This window comes from Primulina eburnea, chromosome 17 (assembly GCF_022965805.1).
Source record: "Primulina eburnea isolate SZY01 chromosome 17, ASM2296580v1, whole genome shotgun sequence".
Classification (NCBI taxonomy): Eukaryota; Viridiplantae; Streptophyta; class Magnoliopsida; order Lamiales; family Gesneriaceae; genus Primulina; species Primulina eburnea.
The window spans coordinates 4842516-4862886 of NC_133117.1; the positions used below are offsets into that span (position 1 = coordinate 4842516).

Consider the following 20371-nt stretch of genomic DNA (forward strand, 5'->3'; position numbering starts at 1 on the left):
AAGGTTTCTTGTGTGCATTGCGGGAAGAACCATCCATCGGAGCAGTGCCGATCAGCTGCGGGAGCTTGTTTTCAGTGCGGAGAGATGGGTCATCTAAGAAGAATTGTCCTCAGTTGCGAGGTGGAGCAGGATCTGGTTCCGGATCTCAGACGACTGTTCAGCAGAGGAGGCAGGGTCAGGCAGTGGGTAGTTCAAATCTTCGACCTCGTGCCCAGGGTCAGGTATTTGCGCTGAACCAGGATCAGGCTGCAGATGAGACAGAGAGAGTTATAGCAGGTACTTTTCGTTTATGCGGTATTCCTGCTTTTGTTCTTATTGATACCGGAGCATCACATTCCTTCATTTCTGCACGATTTGTTAAGCGTCATAGGTTACCGTATATTTCTCTAGACGTCATTCTTTCCGTTTCTACTCCGATGGGTCATTCGGTGTTAGCAAAGCGTCTAGTGATGGGTTGTCCCTTAGATTTTGAGGGTAACGAATTGACTGCGAATCTTATGATCCTAGAGATGGAAGATTTTGATTGTATTTTGGGTATAGACCTATTGACTACCTACCGAGCTACTGTGGATTGTTACCAGAAGCTTGTTCAGTTTCGTACGACTGAGAGCTCTAGTTGGTTTTTCTATGGTGAGGGAGCGCGACCTCCGATGCCAGTGGTATCTGCTCTGAAAGCCTGTCGTGCTTTAGAGTCGGGCGGGGAAGGTTACCTCATCTATGCGATTGATTCATCCACAGGTAGTGTTGGTATAGAGGATATTCCAGTGGTTTGTGAATTTCCTAATGTTTTCCCAGATGAGATTCCTGGTTTTCCTCCGATTAGAGAGGTGGAATTTGGCATCGAGTTAATGCCAGGGACTGCACCGATTTCTCGTGCCCCCTATCGTCTGGCTCCGTCAGAGATGAGAGAATTGAAGCAGCAATTGCAGGATCTTCTTGATAAAGGTTATATTCGCCCGAGTGTTTCACCTTGGGGAGCTCCAGTCTTGTTTGTCAAGAAAAAGGATGGATCAATGCGACTGTGTATTGATTATCGCCAGCTGAATCGTGTGACGATCAAGAACAAGTATCCATTACCTCGTATTGATGACTTGTTCGATCAGCTTCAGGGTACCTCTGTTTACTCCAAGATTGACTTGCGATCGGGTTATCATCAGATGAGAGTTAGAGATGATGATATTCCCAAGACTGCATTTCGTACTCGATATGGGCATTACGAGTTTCTAGTTATGCCATTCGGATTGACAAATGCGCCAGCGGTGTTCATGGATCTGATGAACCGAGTCTTTCGGGATTTTCTAGATCAGTTTGTTGTGGTTTTCATCGACGATATCTTGATTTATTCTCACAGTGTGGAAGAGCATATCCATCACTTGAGGATTGTGTTGCAGATTCTTCGCGAAAAGCAATTGTATGCTAAGCTGAGTAAGTGCGAGTTCTGGATTGATCGTGTAGTATTCCTTGGTCATGTGATTTCCAAGGAAGGAGTTTCTGTGGATCCTAGCAAGATTGAAGCAGTGCTGAATTGGTCACGTCCGACGACGGTGGCCGAGATTCGTAGTTTTTTAGGTCTGGCAGGGTATTATCTTCGCTTCATCGTAAATTTCTCTCAGGTAGCTAGACCATTGACGCAACTTACTCGGAAGGATGTTCCATTTGAGTGGTCATCTGAGTGCGAAGATAGTTTCAGAGAGCTTCGTCGACTTCTGACTTCTGCACCTGTTTTGGCGTTACCGTCAGGGTCTGATGGTTTCAGTGTTTACACCGATGCCTCTTTTCAAGGCTTAGGGTGTGTGTTGACGCAGAATGGTCATGTGATCGCTTACGCTTCCAGGCAATTAAAATCTCACGAGGAGAAGTACCCTATTCATGATCTAGAATTAGCTGCTATTGTGTTTGCGCTAAAGATCTGGCGTCACTATTTGTATGGGGTTAAGTTTGAAATTTTTACTGATCATAAGAGTCTGAAGTATCTGTTCACTCAGGCTGAGTTGAACATGAGACAACGTCGTTGGATGGATCTACTTAAAGATTATGACTGCGAGATCAAGTACCATCCAGGTTCTGCGAATCTCACAGCCGATGCTCTTAGTCGCAAGGTGAGAGCCTATGCACTTCAGACCAGTGCTATGTCTAGTACTATCCAGGATTGTTGCTCGTTGGGGTTTAATTTCAAACATCGGAAAGGTATGGAGAGCATTCGTGTTGCTACCATTTTATCTGAGCCAACTTTGTTCGCTCGGATTCGAGATGCTCAGATGTCTAATCTTAAGACTCAGAGATTAGCTCGGTTGGTTGGGGGAGATAGTAATTTCCATTATCAGTCTAATGGTCTTCTGTGTTTGTCTAATCGGGTTGTAGTACCAGAGGATGATACTTTGAGGGAAGAGATCTTGTCTCAGGCTCATCGAAGCAAGTTGAGTGTCCATCCGGGAAGCAACAAGATGTATAAAGACTTGAGGACACGATTTTGGTGGAAAGGGATGAAGCGCAGCATTTATCAGTTTGTTTCCAAGTGTCTAGTTTGTCAGCAGGTTAAGGCAGAGCACCGTCGACCGGGAGGATTATTGCTGAACTTACCTATTCCCGAATGGAAGTGGGAGCATATCGCGATGGATTTCATTACGCACTTGCCATTGTCTTCGAGGAACAGTGATGCTATTTGGGTAGTGGTGGATCGACTCACCAAGTCTGCTCATTTTCTGCCATATAACCGTGATTTCACTTTCGATCGTATGGCTCGCTTGTATATTCAAGAGATTTTACGTCTGCATGGAGTGCCAGTCAGTATTGTTAGTGACAGAGATCCTCGTTTTACCTCACGATTTTGGGGTAGTTTCCAGTCAGCATTGGGTACTTCACTAAGTTTGAGTACGGCTTATCACCCAGAGACCGACGGTCAGACAGAGAGGACTATCCGTACACTTGAGGATATGATGCGAGCTTGTGTTATGGATTTCGGAACCGCTTGGCAGGATCATTTGCCTTTGATTGAGTTCGCGTACAACAACAGCTATCATCGTAGTATTGGTATGGCACCATTTGAGGCGTTGTATGGGCGACGTTGTCGTACTCCATTATTCTGGGACGAAGTTGGGGAACGACATGTTGAGGGATCGGAGTTAGTCCAGCAGGCTATTGATAAGGTTGCAGTAATCAAGAAGCGGATTAAGATTGCTCAGGACCGACAGGCTAGTTATGCGAACACCAAGCGTCGACCTCTTCATTTTCAGCCAGGTGAGAAAGTGTTTCTCCGAGTTTCGCCTTTTCGCAGGGTTTTGAGATTTGGTCTCAAAGGTAAGCTGTCTCCGAGATTTATTGGTCCATTTGAAATATTGGAAAGCGTGGAAGATTTGGCTTACAGACTTGCATTGCCGCCGTACCTACACGTATCTTTGTTGAGACGATACGTAGCAGATGAGTCTCACATCTTGCATCCCTCTGAAGTTCAACTTGATTCGGATTTGTCTTACGTGGAACGACCAGTTCGGATTCTAGATCGCAAAGACAAGGTGTTGCGGAATAAGATCATTCCTCTTGTCTTAGTGCAGTGGCAGCGCCGAGGTACTGAAGAAGCCACTTGGGAGTTAGAAAGTCGTATGCGTTCAGAGCATCCAGGGCTCTTTTGAGTTGTACTGTGGTTGTAATATGGATGTGTGTGTGTTTTTCCGTTGTAATCCAAATATCAGTTGTGTTCAACAACAATTGAGATGTAATAACAATGTTGTTATTCCGTTTTGTTCATACTATAAACCTGATTTCGAGGACGAAATCTTTTTAAGTGGGGGAGAATGTAGTATCCCGATTCCTAATTTGAGTTAATTATTGGATTAATTATATTTTCGGTGGGATCGGAAGGACCGAACAGGGTTCGGATCGTCCGATCATGGTTCGGATCGTCCGAGCCAAGTGTCGGATCGTCCGAGCCAGGTGGCTGGACCCGTGGCAGACATGCAGAATTCGGATCGTCCGAGAAAGGGTTCGGATCGTCCGAGACAGGTGGTTGGACACGTAGAACACATGCAAGGTTCGGATCGTCCGAAGTGTACCGGATCGGAGCTTCCGAAGTGGATCGGAGCGTCCGAACATTGGCTATAAATAGAGGTGCGAGGCTTCACATTTGACTCGCCATTTCAGAGGAGTCCAGAGCGTTTTAGTCGTTTCTGAGAGGTTTCTAGTCTTTCCCGAGGTTCAGGCACTAGCGGGGAGCTACTGGTGTTGTAGCGGAGCTGTGCTCTAGTTGGGAGCTAGTGGCATCAGTGGGCGGACTGCGGACGCAGGCGTGAGTCTAGGGCTGATTGTTGGGATCTGCTGGTTTGAGGTACGAAAGTACTATCCGAGATATCCTGGTTGAGTATACATTCTTATATGTGTTGCATGATTATCTGCTGCATTGTTATATGTTATATAATGCATGCTATTATGTCACGCTTTATGATGCATGTTGCATTTCATGTTGAGCCGTATCTCCTTCGAGATAGCCTTTATTGTTGAGCTGTATCTCTTTCGAGATAAGCTATATATTGTGGGGCCGCTCAGCCCTGTCTTGTGGACGCATGGACACCGAGAGTACACAGTGGCCGACGGGTCCGGAGGGCTTCGGTGATCCGGGACATTTTAGGTCCACGTCTGATCTTATAGTGGATGCAGTGACCCAGAGGAGTACCGCGCGGCACTATCCACTTGGCGCCTCTAGACTGAGCATATTGAGATCTTTTTGTGACTCCTGTTTTCTTGACTACCCTGGTATCATATCATAGCATGTGCATTTCATATAGGCTTGTATACTCATGCTTTTGTACTGGGCGTTCTTATCGCTCACGTCCTCGGTTTTGTTTATCTTGGACACCCCATTCCCACGGGGCAGGCCTCAGGTTGGATGGCTCAGGAGGAGGAGGAGGAGGACGTTGAGTAGACGGTGGAGTTATTTCTTCTGTACTCTTTGTTTTGATTTGGTTGTACCGCATACTTTTATTTTAGTATTGAGTTATTCGGATTTTCGATTGGGTTGTATAAATATCAGTTGTTGACCTTTTCCGCTATTATCTCTGATTGGTATTAATTAAGTTAATTGCATGCTTAGTTCTTGATTAGTAGGTGATTCTGGAACGGGTCACTACATTATGTATCGTTTAAAAATTATTAATTTTCATTACTTGCTAAGTTAGTTTTAGTATTTTATTTAGTCGTTATCCAAAAAAATCTCTCATTTTAATCGTTTTTCTTCGAAAGAAATAAATCTCATGTTACATGTGAATTCGATCATACTCACCACGATACCCATTTTATTTAGATATTAGGAATTTAAATTTGGTTGTTCAACGATAGTACATCAAATTTTGGCGTTTTTACCAGGGATCGGTTCAATGTTAGTTTATTTCGAGTTTTGTTATTTTCTTTTCTTTTTACGTTTCGTTCTTCTCGTGCCGGTGAACTCAAATATATTCCATAAATTGAGAAAACAGCTAGGAGATTGAGAAAAAAGCAACGCTATGGGGATTGTTGTTGTGTAATATTTCGAGATGTTTCATCAACAAGTATTCACAAGTTTTTCCGAACAAAACAGAGAGTTATTCTACGCAGCATGAGAGAGATTCAATAATTTAGCAACAACAGTCAAGAATCGTGATTTTTTTAATATGTTCTTATTCGACTTTTCCTTAAAGATTTGGATGCAATGACACGAATATGGGCATTTAATGGAGCACTGAAAACCTGTATGTTGGAACATTTCATATTCAAAATCTTGATTTTGATGTTAACAAAACTTGTTATTGTATTTCTAACACATTTACTCACGTGTGAAGTTGCAAACACAAGATGAAAGCTGAATATGAATTTAGTCAAACTGAATTTCTGGCGAGCTTCGGTTTTTTAATGATATCTCTCAGCTGGATGATTAAAATGACAATCCGCAAACTTGACGGATCAGAAAACTCAATTTGGAACAAGTTATATCTCACATTAGTTTGGCAAAATCGAATGGTATATAGGTCAAATCGATTGTTGAATTACAAAACTGATTGCATGAAAATAACAATTATTTGGGTATGAGCAGTTGCGGTATTTTGGTTATATCTTTCAGCTCGGTTATTGGAATGAACCGATTCAATATGCTTTGGAAAGATAACACGATAATCTACAAATCATCTTCAACCGTTGACTCAACCGCCGAACAGTTTCAACACCTGATCAGTTTCAACTGCTGACCAGTTCAACCGCCGATCGACCGCTGAACGACCGGTTTAAGCTCGGGAAAATATCCAGCAAGGCGAATTTGACCGTTGCAATTTCAGAAATAGTACAAAAGCTTACCAAACGGTCATATTCTTGTGTCTAACGTATATATCATTGTTGGGACCTATAAATACAATATCTTGAATATGAAACAAGAGCTTTTGAAGCAGATTCAAAGCATGCATAGCTAGCATGAAGAAATATGTTATTTGATAGCACAAACCCTTATGTGAGAATACATTTGAGATGTACACTGTAAAGGATAATTCCTCACACAGAGTCACTCACACATACAACAGAGTTGAACTTCAAAGATTAGTTGAGTGGGTCTTTACACAAAGACATTAAAGATTGTGTTTGTAATCTTGGCATAAGAGATATTAAACATTATGCAGATTGTGAGGTTGCGGCCTACAATCGAGAGTGTGCTAGCATTTTCAATTAAGAAATAGATAAGTCCTCAGTTGAAATTGATTTGTACAAGGTGTTGTATATGTTGGAATATTTCATGTTTGCAATCTTGATTTTGATGTTAACAAAACTTATTAGTTTTTTTCTGATGAATTTACCGAAGTTCGCAAAAAGATGAAACTGATCAATTAGCCAAAACTGAAGCTATCGAGAAGCAAACTGAAAGTGACAACTGATTGTCCAAACTGAATCAGTCCAACTGAAAGATCAAAGATCAATTCAAATGATTATTCAATTGATAGGTGGTTCAGCAGGAGACCTTCAGAAGCCCAGTCAGCTGATGAAGAGTTCAACTGACGAAAAGTCCATCTGACTAGTTCAACTGAATAGTGAAATAAATCAAGCTGACGAGCCAAATGATTTCACCAAATCAGTTCAAGATCAATTCAACTGACCAGTTCAGAGCATGAGTTAGGAATCAATCAGTCTGTAGAATACAACAAGCTAATCTAGCTGTGCACAACGTTATAAAAGCAATAGAGGAACACGAAAATTATGATGATAATATCATATTTTAAGATTCTCAATTATGGTATTTGATCATTGAATGCTTTTGGAGATGTTGATATATTATTGTGATAAAGAAAGATTTTACAGAGTTTTATTCTATAAAACTCTAGTATTCTTATTGATAAACCTAATATCTTCCTAGTGTTATTAGGTTTTGCTCTAGTTTTCGGGTTTTTTCTTTAGACTTCTCTCTACTCCACATTAACTTCATGTGAAAGAAAGAAGAGAAAGACGCATGGATTTCTCATATCTTCCCAAGAGCTTTAGGCTAAGTTTTGTTTTTAATTCAAGTGGTATTTCATCTATTTCAATTTTATCATTGTGAAGTTTTTGTACTTTAATTTAATATTCTTATTTATTCTAATATTTGTTGGTTTATGATTTATTTATATGAAATTCATATGTCGATTAATCTAAAAATTTAATTTGACATATGATTTTCTATTGTTATTCATGAATTTAGTGATCCGTAATTGTTATAAATGATTTATATGTGAGTAGTGATATATTATGTGTGTTGTGTGATCATAGCATATTTAATCTAGATAAATCAATGAAACTGAAACTATCAATTGTAGTTATCCGGTTATTAGATTTTAGGATTAACTGTTTTCACAAAACAAAATTTTTATCTTTAACTAATATGAAACGTTATCGTGTCAGTTATTGATAAGTTTTGACTGGATATTAGGTTTAATCAATTAAATTTGGAGAACACAAAAATTTTAACGGATATCCATATAATTCTAAGGTTAATTGGAACTGCATGAATGAATAATTTGTTGACCTATGACTAGTGATACATTGAATAGTAGAACCTCTTGATTCAGAAATCGGTAAGATTGAAATTTCTCATTCGTTAATTATTCATCATTTTTTTTATTTCTTGATTAAAAATTATTAATTTTCTTTGCTTCTTAAGTTAGTTTTAATATTTTATTTATTCTTTATCCAACAATTCCCCCTATTTTTAATTGTTTTTTCTTCAAAAAAAATAAATTTTTTATTCCGTATGGATTCGACTCTACTCACCATTAAATTCATTTATTTAGAGAATATGAATTTAAGTTGGTAGTTCGAACGAAAACACGACAACACTCAACATGTGTGCGCGGTCGCTAGTTATTATTAAAATCGAGTTAATAGAGATAAATTTTGTGTATTGGTCTTTTTTTTTTTACATTTCAAAATATATTAAAACCCCTCATTAATTTTTAAAATTATGAGTTGTATCCATATTTCAAAATAAATCAAATTAATTATAAAAAAAATGGCAAAAATATACAACATGTACACACCGGTGCACTAAAATTCTTATTAAATATGAAATTTGTCTATTTTTAATAGCTAATTTAAAATTTTTACATTATGTTTGTAAATAATCGAAATATAGCATTTTTAAAAAAATAAAGTTTAAAAATCAATCATCAAATCAAAGCCAAACCGTACTTTTTATCATCATCTTGCGAAGGGGTAAATTCTCGGTTTAGTCCTAAATCTTAAGTGTGTTTCTCGGTTTAATCACAAATCAATTTTTTGACCCAATTTAGTCCCAAATCTTCACATTATTTTACCTCATTGGTATTTCCGTCAATTTGAGGTTGAAATTAACGGAAAGACTACGCTCTTCTTCCTTTCCTCAATTCAGAATCCCTAATCAAACTTTTCTCTTCCAAGTTCCAATTTCAGACATGCACATCCCCTTCTCGGTCGTTGCAACAACTTTTTCCTCCGCGTCGAGTCTGTCGCTGATGCAACAACTATCCTCCACGCACCGCTGCACACTCGAGGTAATTAGAGTATCTGTTACTTTCTTGTGCTGTGATTTTGCCATTAGAGTGCTCTGTCGGAATGTGGTAGTTATGACTCTTCTCCAAAGTTTACAAAAACAAGCCATGAATGTGATTTTGCTGTGATTTTGCCATTAGAGAACAAAAATTTGATAGACAATATTCAGGTATTTTGCCTTGTTAAATTACTGTAGGCCATATACTCAATAACATATATGGTGCAAAGTCAGAAACTTGAGCAATTTAGAGCCTAGACTTCAATGATTCCGCTCCATATGGCACATGTGAATGCTGCACCAATCAGGCTATTCATATAAAGATCCTAGCTCACCAAACTTGTCAAGTTTTCCAATAATACTCTGCTATCATATCATGATCCACAATCGCAAAATTACACAAGTAAATTGCTCAAGTTTCTGACTTTGCACCATATATGTTATTGAGTATATGGCCTACAGTCATTTAACAAGGCAAAATACCTGAATATTGTGTATCAAATTTTTGTTCTCTAACAGCAAAATCACATTCATGGCTTGTTTTTGTAAACTTTGGAGAAGAGTCATAACTACCAGATTCCGACAGAGCACTCTAATGGCAAAATCACAGCACAAGAAAGTAACAGACACTCTAATTACCTCGAGCGTGCAGCGGTGCGTGGAGGAGGATAGTTGTTGCACCAGCGACCGACTCGACGCGGAGGAAAAAAGTTGTTGCAGCGACCGAGAAGGGGATGTGCGTGTCTGAAATTGGAACTTGGAAGAGAAAAGTTCGATTAGGGATTCTGAATTGAGAAAAGGAAGAAGAGCGTAGTCTTTCCGTTAATTTCAACCTCAAATTGACGGAAATACCAATAGGATAAAATAATGTGAAGATTTGGGACTAAATTGGGTCAAAAAATTGATTTGTGGTTAAACCGAAAAACACACTTAAGATTTGGGACTAAACCGAGAATTTACCCTCTTACGAAGCAAGTGGAAACAGGCCAGCTTGTTTGGGCTTCCGGTTGGGGTGGGTTTGCCCGAAGGCCGAAATATTGTTAAAAGATAATTTTTTTTAATAATTATTATATAATTGATTTTCCCCCTCCATCCTCAATTTTTATTCGTTATTAAATAATTAGTCTCATTTACAAATTATCACTTTGCTTCTTTATTTAATTGATATATTTGTTTATCAAGTTTTAAGGTTTCAATAATTTTATATATATGTATTTTATTTAAATAAAGAACATATTGCTCATATTAAGAAAATTTTATTTGACAAGATTTCAAATATTTTGAACATTATTCATAAAGAGAAGAAAAGATTGTCAAGAAAACGTTGAAAAATTAAATGATACATTTATTTATAGTTGATAAATTTTGAGTAAAAGTTCAGATTTTGTTAAACTTTATTCAGTTTAAATTGCAATTTCTTTTGGTAATAATCATATTAATTGTGTGACCATTTGGTTAAATATAATAAATTATACAATATTAATATAAGGGTAATTTGTAGAAAAATACATCTGTCCAAGATTTATTTAAGATTCAGTACCCAACAGTTTTTTTTTGTATTTTAGTACCTGACAAAAGACCAACTTAGTTTTTAGTACATATTTCATGCATTTTTACATTTTTACCCTTTTAATTAATAAAAAAGTATATAAATACTTAAATTTGTTGGACATCTTCTCCTTCCACTCATCAATCCCGATGCATTTGGATGACATGTATATTTAATTTAAATATTTTTTATTTAAAAAAAACAAATTCACAACTAATTGAATTTTTTGAAATACTTAGTTTTATTTGTGAAATACTTAATTTCAATTTTAAAATACTTGATTCAGTAAATGAAATACTCAGAATGTTTATTAAAAACTGGATATTCGAACATGCATTTAAAAAAAAACAAATTCGCAACTAATTGAATTTTTTGAAATACTTAGTTTTACTTGTAAAATACTTAATTTCAATTTTCAAATACTTGATTTAGTAAATGAAATACTCAGAATGTGTATTAAAAACCTGGATATTCGAGTATGCATTTAAAAAAAAAAATTTTTCGCAACTAATTGAATTTTTTGAAATACTTAGTTTTACTTATGAAATACTTAATTTAAATTTTAAAATACTTGATTTAGTAAATGAAATACTCAAAATGTGTATTAAAAAGCTGGAAATTCGAATATGCATTAAAAAAAAAACAAATTCGTAACTAACTGAATTTTTTGAAATACTTAGTTTTACTTGTAAAATACTTATTTTTAATTTTAAAACTACTTGATTTAGAAAATGAAATACTCAGAATGTGCATTAAAAACTGGATATTCGAATATGCATTTAAAAAAAAACAACTTCGCAACTAATTGAATTTTTGAAATACTTAGTTTTACTTGTGAAATACTTAATTTTAATTTTAAAATACTTGATTAAGTAAATGAAATACTCAGAATGTGTATTAAAAAGCTGGATATTCGAATATGCATTTAAAAAAAAACAAATTCGCAACTAATTGAATTTTTTGAAATACTTAGTTTTACTTGTGAAATACTTAATTGTAATTTTAAAATACTTGATTTAGTAAAAGGAATACTCAAAATATGTATTAAAAAACTGGATATTTGAATATACATTTAAAAAAAAATTCGCAACTAATTGAATTTTTTGAAATACTTAGTTTTACTTGTGAAATACTTAATTTTAATTTTAAAATACTTGATTTAGTAAATGAAATACTCAGAATGTGTATTAAAAACAGGATATTCGAATATGCATTTTAAAAAAACAAATTCGCAACTAATTGAATTTTTTGAAATACTTAGTTTTACTTGTGAAATAATTAATTTCAATTTTAAAATACTTGATTTTGTAAATGAAATACTCAGATTGTGTATTAAAAAACTGGATATTCGAATATGCATTAAAAAAAATCGCAACTAATTGAATTTTTTGAAAAACTTAGTTTTACTTATGAAATACTTAATTTTAATTTTAAAATATTTGATTTAGTAAATGAAATACTTAGAATGTTGTATTAAAATACTGGATATTCGAATATGCATTTAAAAAAAATAGTTAATTGTAATTAACTCTCTTTAATTATTTATCAAGGATGAATTGCATGTCGTTTTATTAAATCCACTAGCTTTCGACCTACTGAACTATGACTATCGACGTATATCCGACTTCATATTTATCTGTAAATTTTAAATCCACGGATTAAATTACTTGTTCCTATCACGGGATATTCTCTCGAAGAATATTGTCCGGAAATCTTCAAATATTCGCTCTAAGCCTTTTTTCTTTTTCAAAGCTTTGTGGCTGTTGAAAAGTCCTTGAACATGTCATCCAAATGCATCTTGGATGGAAACGTGAGCACTTGGTGAACTTACGCTGCATATTTGAATATCCAGTATTTTAATACTCATTATGAGTATCTCATTTAACAAATCAAGTATTTTAAAACTGAAATTAATTATTTCGCAAGTAAAACTAAGTACTTGAAAAAGTTCAATGCTTAGTTGCGAATTTTTTTTTAAAAAAAATAAAGAAAATATATGAATAAAATGAACATGTCATCCAAATGCATCTTGGATAGAATGCGAGCATTTGGTGAACTTACGTTACATATTCGAATTTTCAGTATTTTAATACTCATTCTGAGTATCTTATTTACCAAATCAAGTATTTTAAAATTGAAATTAGGTATTTCGCAAGTAAAACTAGGTACTTGAAAAAGTTCAATTCTTAGTTGCGAATTTGTTTTTTTAACAATTAAAAAATAATTAAATGAAATAAACATATCAACCAAATGGATCTTTTAATTGTAGTTTTAAAATTATTTGAAACTATATAAATTAAGTATTTGAAATACTTAGTTTTACTTGTGAAATACTTAATTTTAATTTTAAAATACTTGATTTAGTAAATGAAATACTCAGAATGTGTATTAAAAACAGGATATTCGAATATGCATTTTAAAAAAACAAATTCGCAACTAATTGAATTTTTTGAAATACTTAGTTTTACTTGTGAAATAATTAATTTCAATTTTAAAATACTTGATTTTGTAAATGAAATACTCAGATTGTGTATTAAAAAACTGGATATTCGAATATGCATTAAAAAAAATCGCAACTAATTGAATTTTTTGAAAAACTTAGTTTTACTTATGAAATACTTAATTTTAATTTTAAAATATTTGATTTAGTAAATGAAATACTTAGAATGTTGTATTAAAATACTGGATATTCGAATATGTAACGTAAGTTCACCAAATGCTCGCATTTCCTTCCAAGATGCATTTAAATGGCATGTTCATTTCATTTTAATATACTTGATTTGGTAAATGAGATATTCAAAATGTGTATTAAAATACTGGATAAGTACTAATTTCAGTTTCAAATTACTTGATTTCATAAATGAGATACTTAAAATAGATTATAAAATACTGGATATTCGAATATGCATTATGATGCAATTTCAATGCAAATGAAATTTTAACAAATACATTGCTCATCATTTCTCATGAAATAAAAATAACAATTTATTTCGATATACAAATTAAGAACTTACTTTTACTCTGGGACAAGTATGCTACTATATTTTTGTTAAAAGTAAGTGCTTATTTTGATCTACAAACAACTTACTCTTACTCCACGATCAATAATGAACAGTTTCATTTCTTTAAATGACATGAATAAGTATTCTAATGAATCTTAGTTGGAAAAACCAATCATGACTGAATTTACGTTGCATATTCGAATATCCAGTATTCTATCACATATTATGAGTATCTCATTTACCAAATCAAGCATTTTTAAATTAAAATTAGGTATTTCGCAAGTAAAAGTAAGTACTTCAAAATATTCCATGTTTAGTGATCGAGCAAATCTTTCATTGTAAAATTCATAGTGATCGAGCATAACTTCAAAATGTTCAATGCTTAGTTGCGAATTTTTTTTAAAAAAATAAAGAAAATATCTAAATAAAATGAACATGTCATCTAAATGCATCTTGGATAGAATACGAGCATTTGATGAACTTACGTTGCATATTCGAATTTCCAGTATTTTAATACTCATTCTGAGTATCTCATTTACCAAATCAAATATTTTAAAATTGAAATTAGGTATTTCGCAAGTAAAACTAAGTACTTGAAAAAGTTCAATGCTTAGTTGCTAATTTGTTTTTTTAACAATAAAAAAAATAATTAAATGAAATGAACATGTCATCCAAATGGATCTTGGATGGAAATGCGAGCATTTGGTGAACTTGCGTTGTATATTCGAATATCCAGTTTTTTTATACAAATTCTGAGTATTTCATTTACTAAATCAAGTATTTTAAAATTAAAATTAAGTATTTCATAAGTAAAACTAAGTATTTCAAAAAATTCAATTAGTTGCGATTTTTTTTAATGCATATTCGAATATCCAGTTTTTTAATACACATTCTGAGTATTTCATTTACAAAATCAAATATTTTAAAATTGAAATTAATTATTTCACAAGTAAAACTAAGTATTTTAAAAAATTCAATTAGTTGCGAATTTGTTTTTTTTAAATGCATATTCGAATATCCAGTTTTTAATACACATTATGAGTATTTCATTTACTAAATCAAGTATTTTAAAATTAAAATTAAATATTTCACAAGTAAAAGTAAGTATTTCAAAAAATTCAATTAGTTGAGATTTTTTTTAAATGTATATTCGAATATATAGTTTTTTAATACACATTCTGAGTATTTCATTTACAAACTCAAGTATTTTAAAATTGAAATTAATTATTTTACAAGTAAAACTAAGTATTTCAAAAAATTCAATTAGTTGTGAATTTGTTTTTTTTAAATGCATATTCGAATATCCAGTTTTTAATACACATTCTGAGTATTTCATTTACTAAATCAAGTATTTTAAAATTAAAATTAAGTATTTCACAAGTAAAACTAAGTATTTCAAAAAATTCAATTAGTTGCGAATTTGTTTTTTTTTTTAAATGAATATTCGAATATCCAGTTTTTTAATACACATTCTGAGTATTTCATTTACTAAATCAAGTATTTTAAAATGAAATGAACATGTCATCCAAATACATCTAGGAAGGAAATGCGAGCATTTGGTGAACTTACGTTACATATTAGAATATCCAGTATTTTAATACAACATTCTAAGTATTTCATTTACCCCTCGCTAATCTACTTAATTCGTTCGACAATGATCTATGCTTTCGACGATATTTCATATCCAATTGAACACACTCTCTCAAGCTATGCCAAACTAATTCAACTCAGTGAAGTAATTAACTCTCTTTAATTATTTATCAAGGATGAATTGCATGTCGTTTTATTAAATCCACTAGCTTTCGACCTACTGAACTATGACTATCGACGTATATCCGACTTCATATTTATCTGTAAATTTTAAATCCACGGATTAAATTACTTGTTCCTATCACGGGATATTCTCTCGAAGAATATTGTCCGGAAATCTTCAAATATTCGCTCTAAGCCTTTTTTCTTTTTCAAAGCTTTGTGGCTGTTGAAAAGTCCTTGAACATGTCATCCAAATGCATCTTGGATGGAAACGTGAGCACTTGGTGAACTTACGCTGCATATTTGAATATCCAGTATTTTAATACTCATTATGAGTATCTCATTTAACAAATCAAGTATTTTAAAACTGAAATTAATTATTTCGCAAGTAAAACTAAGTACTTGAAAAAGTTCAATGCTTAGTTGCGAATTTTTTTTTTAAAAAAAATAAAGAAAATATATAAATTGAATGAACATGTCATCCAAATGCATCTTGGATAGAATGCGAGCATTTGGTGAACTTACGTTACATATTCGAATTTTCAGTATTTTAATACTCATTCTGAGTATCTTATTTACCAAATCAAGTATTTTAAAATTGAAATTAGGTATTTCGCAAGTAAAACTAGGTACTTGAAAAAGTTCAATTCTTAGTTGCGAATTTGTTTTTTTAACAATTAAAAAATAATTAAATGAAATAAACATATCAACCAAATGGATATGTTAAAAAACATATGTTTATTTGAATATCCAGTTTTTAAATACACATTCTGAGTATTTCAATTACTAAATCAAATATTTTAAAATTAAAATTAAGTATTTCATAAGTAAAACTAAGTATTTCAAAAAATTCAATTAGTTGCGATTTTTTTTTAAAAGCATATTCGAATATCCAATTTTTTAATACACATTCTAAGTATTTCATTTACAAAATCAAGTATTTTAAAATTGAAATTAATTATTTCACAAGTAAAACTAAGTATTTCAAAAATTTCAATTAGTTGCGAATTTGTTTTTTTTAAATGCATATTCGAATATTCAGTTTTTAATACACATTCTGAGTATTTCATTTACTAAATCAAGTATTTTAATATTAAAATTAAGTATTTCATAAGTAAAACGAAGTATTTCAAAAAATTCAATTAGTTGCTATTTTTTTAAATTCATATTCGAATATCCAGATTTTAAATACACATTCTGAGTATTTCATTTACTAAATCAAGTACTTTAAAATTTAAATTAAATATTTCATAAGTAAAACTAAGTATTTCAAAAAATTCAATTAGTTGCGAATTTGTTTTTTTTTTTAAATGCATATTCGAATATCCAGCTTTTTAATACAACATTCTAAGTATTTCATTTACTAAAAAAAGTATTTTAAAATTAAAATAAAGTATTTAACAAGTAAAACTAAGTATTTCAAAATATTCAATTAGTTGTGAATTTGTTTTTAAATGCATATTCGAATATCCAGTTTTTTAATACACAATCAGAGTATTTCATTTACAAAATCAAGTATTTTAAAATTGAAATTAATTATTTCACAAGTAAAACTAAGTATTTCAAAAAATTCAATTAGTTGCGAATTTGTTTTTTAAAATGCATATTCGAATATCCTGTTTTTAATACACATTCTGAGTATTTCATTTACTAAATCAAGTATTTTAAAATTAAAATTAAGTATTTCACAAGTAAAACTAAGTATTTCAAAAAATTCAATTAGTTGCGAATTTTTTTTTAAAATGCATATTCAAATATCCAGTTTTTTAATATATATTCTGAGTATTTTTTTTTACTAAATCAAGTATTTTAAAATTACAATTAAGTATTTCACAAGTAAAACTAAGTGTTTCAAAAAATTCAATTAGTTGCGAATTTGTTTTTTTTTTTTAAAATGCATATTCGAATATCCAGCTTTTTAATACACATTCTGAGTATTTCATTTACTAAATCAAGTATTTTTAAATTAAAATTAAGTATTTCACAAGTAAAACTAAGTATTTCAAAAATTCAATTAGTTGCGAAGTTGTTTTTTTTTTAAATGCATATTCGAATATCCAGTTTTTAATACACATTCTGAGTATTTCATTTTCTAAATCAAGTAGTTTTAAAATTAAAATTAAGTATTTTACAAGTAAAACTAAGTATTTCAAAAAATTCAGTTAGTTACGAATTAGTTTTTTTTTAATGCATATTTGAATTTCCAGTTTTTTAATACACATTCTGAGTATTTCATTTACTAAATCAAGTATTTTAAAATTTAAATTAAGTATTTCATAAGTAAAACTAAGTATTTCAAAAAATTCAATTAGTTGCGAACAGTTTTTTTTTTTAAATGCATACTCGAATATCCAGGTTTTTAATACACATTCTGAGTATTTCATTTACTAAATCAAGTATTTGAAAATTGAAATTAAGTATTTTACAAGTAAAACTAAGTATTTCAAAAAATTCAATTAGTTGCGAATTTGTTTTTTTTTTTTTTTAAATGCATGTTCGAATATCCAGTTTTTAATAAACATTCTGAGTATTTCATTTACTGAATCAAGTATTTTAAAATTGAAATTAAGTATTTCACAAGTAAAACTAAGTATTTCAAAAAATTCAATTAGTTGTGAATTTGTTTTTTTTAAATAAAAAATATTTAAATTAAATATACATGTCATCCAAATGCATCGGGATTGATGAGTGGAAAGAGAAGATGTCCAACAAAATTAAGTATTTATATACTTTTTTATTAATTAAAAGGGTAAAAATGTAAAAATGCATGAAATATGTACTAAAAACTAAGTTTGTCTTTTGTCAGGTACTAAAATACAAAAAAAAACTGTTGGATACTGAATCTTAAATAAATCTTGGACAGATGTATATTTCTACAAATTACCCTTAATATAATGTTTATTTATATTTTTCTAGTTTTTCTTTTTTTTAAAAAAATCCCAACAGGTCGTATCGGATTGAGGTCTTCCAACCCGTCAAGTTGGCGGGTCATTTGCTTTTTGTCCAGGGATGTGAATGAACTAAATTGTTTGTGAGATATTCGATGCTTGGTTTGATAAAAAAAAACTCGTTTGAATTCGTTTGCTAATCATATCAAGTCAAGCTTAAGCCTGATTTCGAGCTCGAAAATTTAATCAAACCAAGCTCAAACCTAAAGATATTCGGCTCGTGCACTAGCAAAAATGTTCGATAATAGGTTTACAAACATGTTCGATAATAGGTTCGCGAGCTCGAGCTTGACTAGTTTAGGTGGCTCGTAAGCTCGAACTTGGCTCATTTGTTGAATTTACAAATAAAAATATTAGTATAATGTCAATAGAAGGAATTTAACACAAAATATAGTTGAAAAAAAAAAAGAATTTACATCACAATCACAATTAATTTTTTTTTATTTTACTCGCATATCATTATACTAAAATGTTCTTTAAAACATAAAAAATTAACATAAATACACCAACTTATTTTTTTTCCCCAAAAAATTTGTATCACCAAGTCATATACACGTTGAGTAATTTTAAAAATTATTATCATAAAATATTATATTAAATTAAATATAATGAATTTATATTGATTAAAAAATAAAATTTATTTCGAACACAACAAATGAAGTATTAAAGGTGTGAAATTATTGCAATATTATGTATATGATGATATCAATATATAACGAATATTTGTTATTTATATGCTAAATGTATTATTTTGGGATGTTTAATAATATCATGAATTTATTTTTTTTAGTTGTTATTTTTGTCTTTTGATTATTTATGAATACATTTATATTTTTATGTCTTATTTAAAATTAGTTCATAGATACATTTAATTTTGAACAAGCTCGGATCAAACTCTAACTTGAGCTCAATTCATGCTTTACGAACTCGAAAACGAGCGGAGCTCAACTTAGGCTTTTTAAACATGATAAACGAGATATTAATGAATCAAGCTCGAGCCCGACTTGATTAACATGATACACGAGTTTTTAACGAGCCGAGCTCAAGCTTGACTTGATTAACATGATAAACGAGCTTTTTAACAAATCAAGCTCGAGAATTTTCTCAAACTTGGTAATTTCAATACAAACCGAGCTCGAGCCTGATAATAGATGCTCGAATCGAGCTCGTCTTAAACGAGTCAAACTCAAACATGATACTGTTTGATTTGGTTTTGTTTGATTTAGATCGTTTACATCTCTGTCCTTGGATAGTAAAATATCTACATGTTATTAGTAAGATATCTACATGTTATTTATTATTTGGGAACATAGAGTTAAAATTATATGTTCCAACAATTATTCAGCAGGATCTCGTTATAATCTAATTTTCTACCTAAAAAACAAAGATATTTTGAATTAGAGCAAGATATACTTATGGAGTGCTGAAAATATGAAAATTTTAAACAATATGTTTTTCGAATTTATTAGTAAATCTATTGTGAGACAATCTAACGTATTGTGAGACAATCTAACGGACATGGAGAAATATCGAATTACCCGACTTTGAATAAGCCCGGGAAGAAAGCCAGAAGGTCTTTTCTAGAACCGCTAATTCACAAGTACTTATGGAGCTAGTATGGAATACTCAATATTCAACTAAACAATACTGGTTTTTACACACAACATAAGCAGGAGACATTTATAAATGCCAACTTCAACAGTCAAAACCTCAAAAGATATTCCCATTCATGAAGAACCTTCCGCATAAGAAGAAAATTGCGATCGGGAAATATAGCAAAGTTTCTCGAATTCGTAGTCAATGCGTTGGTTTCTGCAGCCACAGAGACCTCTAAATTAAGGTATAATAACATGAACTTCAAGTATGACAAGGTACATAACCACCATATTCCAAGATTCAAAGCATCATATCTACTGTGGCAGTCATTAGCAGATAAAGCCATATGCAAAATATTTGTGAACAAATTATAATTATAACAAACAGAAAAACATTAGGCAAGCCTCAGCAAAAACATTAGGCAAGCCTCAGCTTCAAAATGGAGATATGACATTTCTCAAACTAAATACAACAATCGCATAATTCAGAAACTTACCTCTTTCCATCGTAACAAATAATT

General features: G+C 31.7%; 1 long non-coding RNA gene across 1 annotated transcript; it reads left to right on the forward strand.

Annotated features, from left to right (window-relative positions):
- Window positions 1-6222: 6222 nt before the first annotated feature.
- Window positions 6223-19919, forward strand: LOC140818270 (uncharacterized). The gene is made up of 2 exons (XR_012114937.1): window positions 6223-6301; window positions 19818-19919. It is a non-coding gene; the product is annotated as an uncharacterized lncRNA (long non-coding RNA).
- The last annotated feature ends 452 nt before the right edge of the window (window positions 19920-20371 follow it).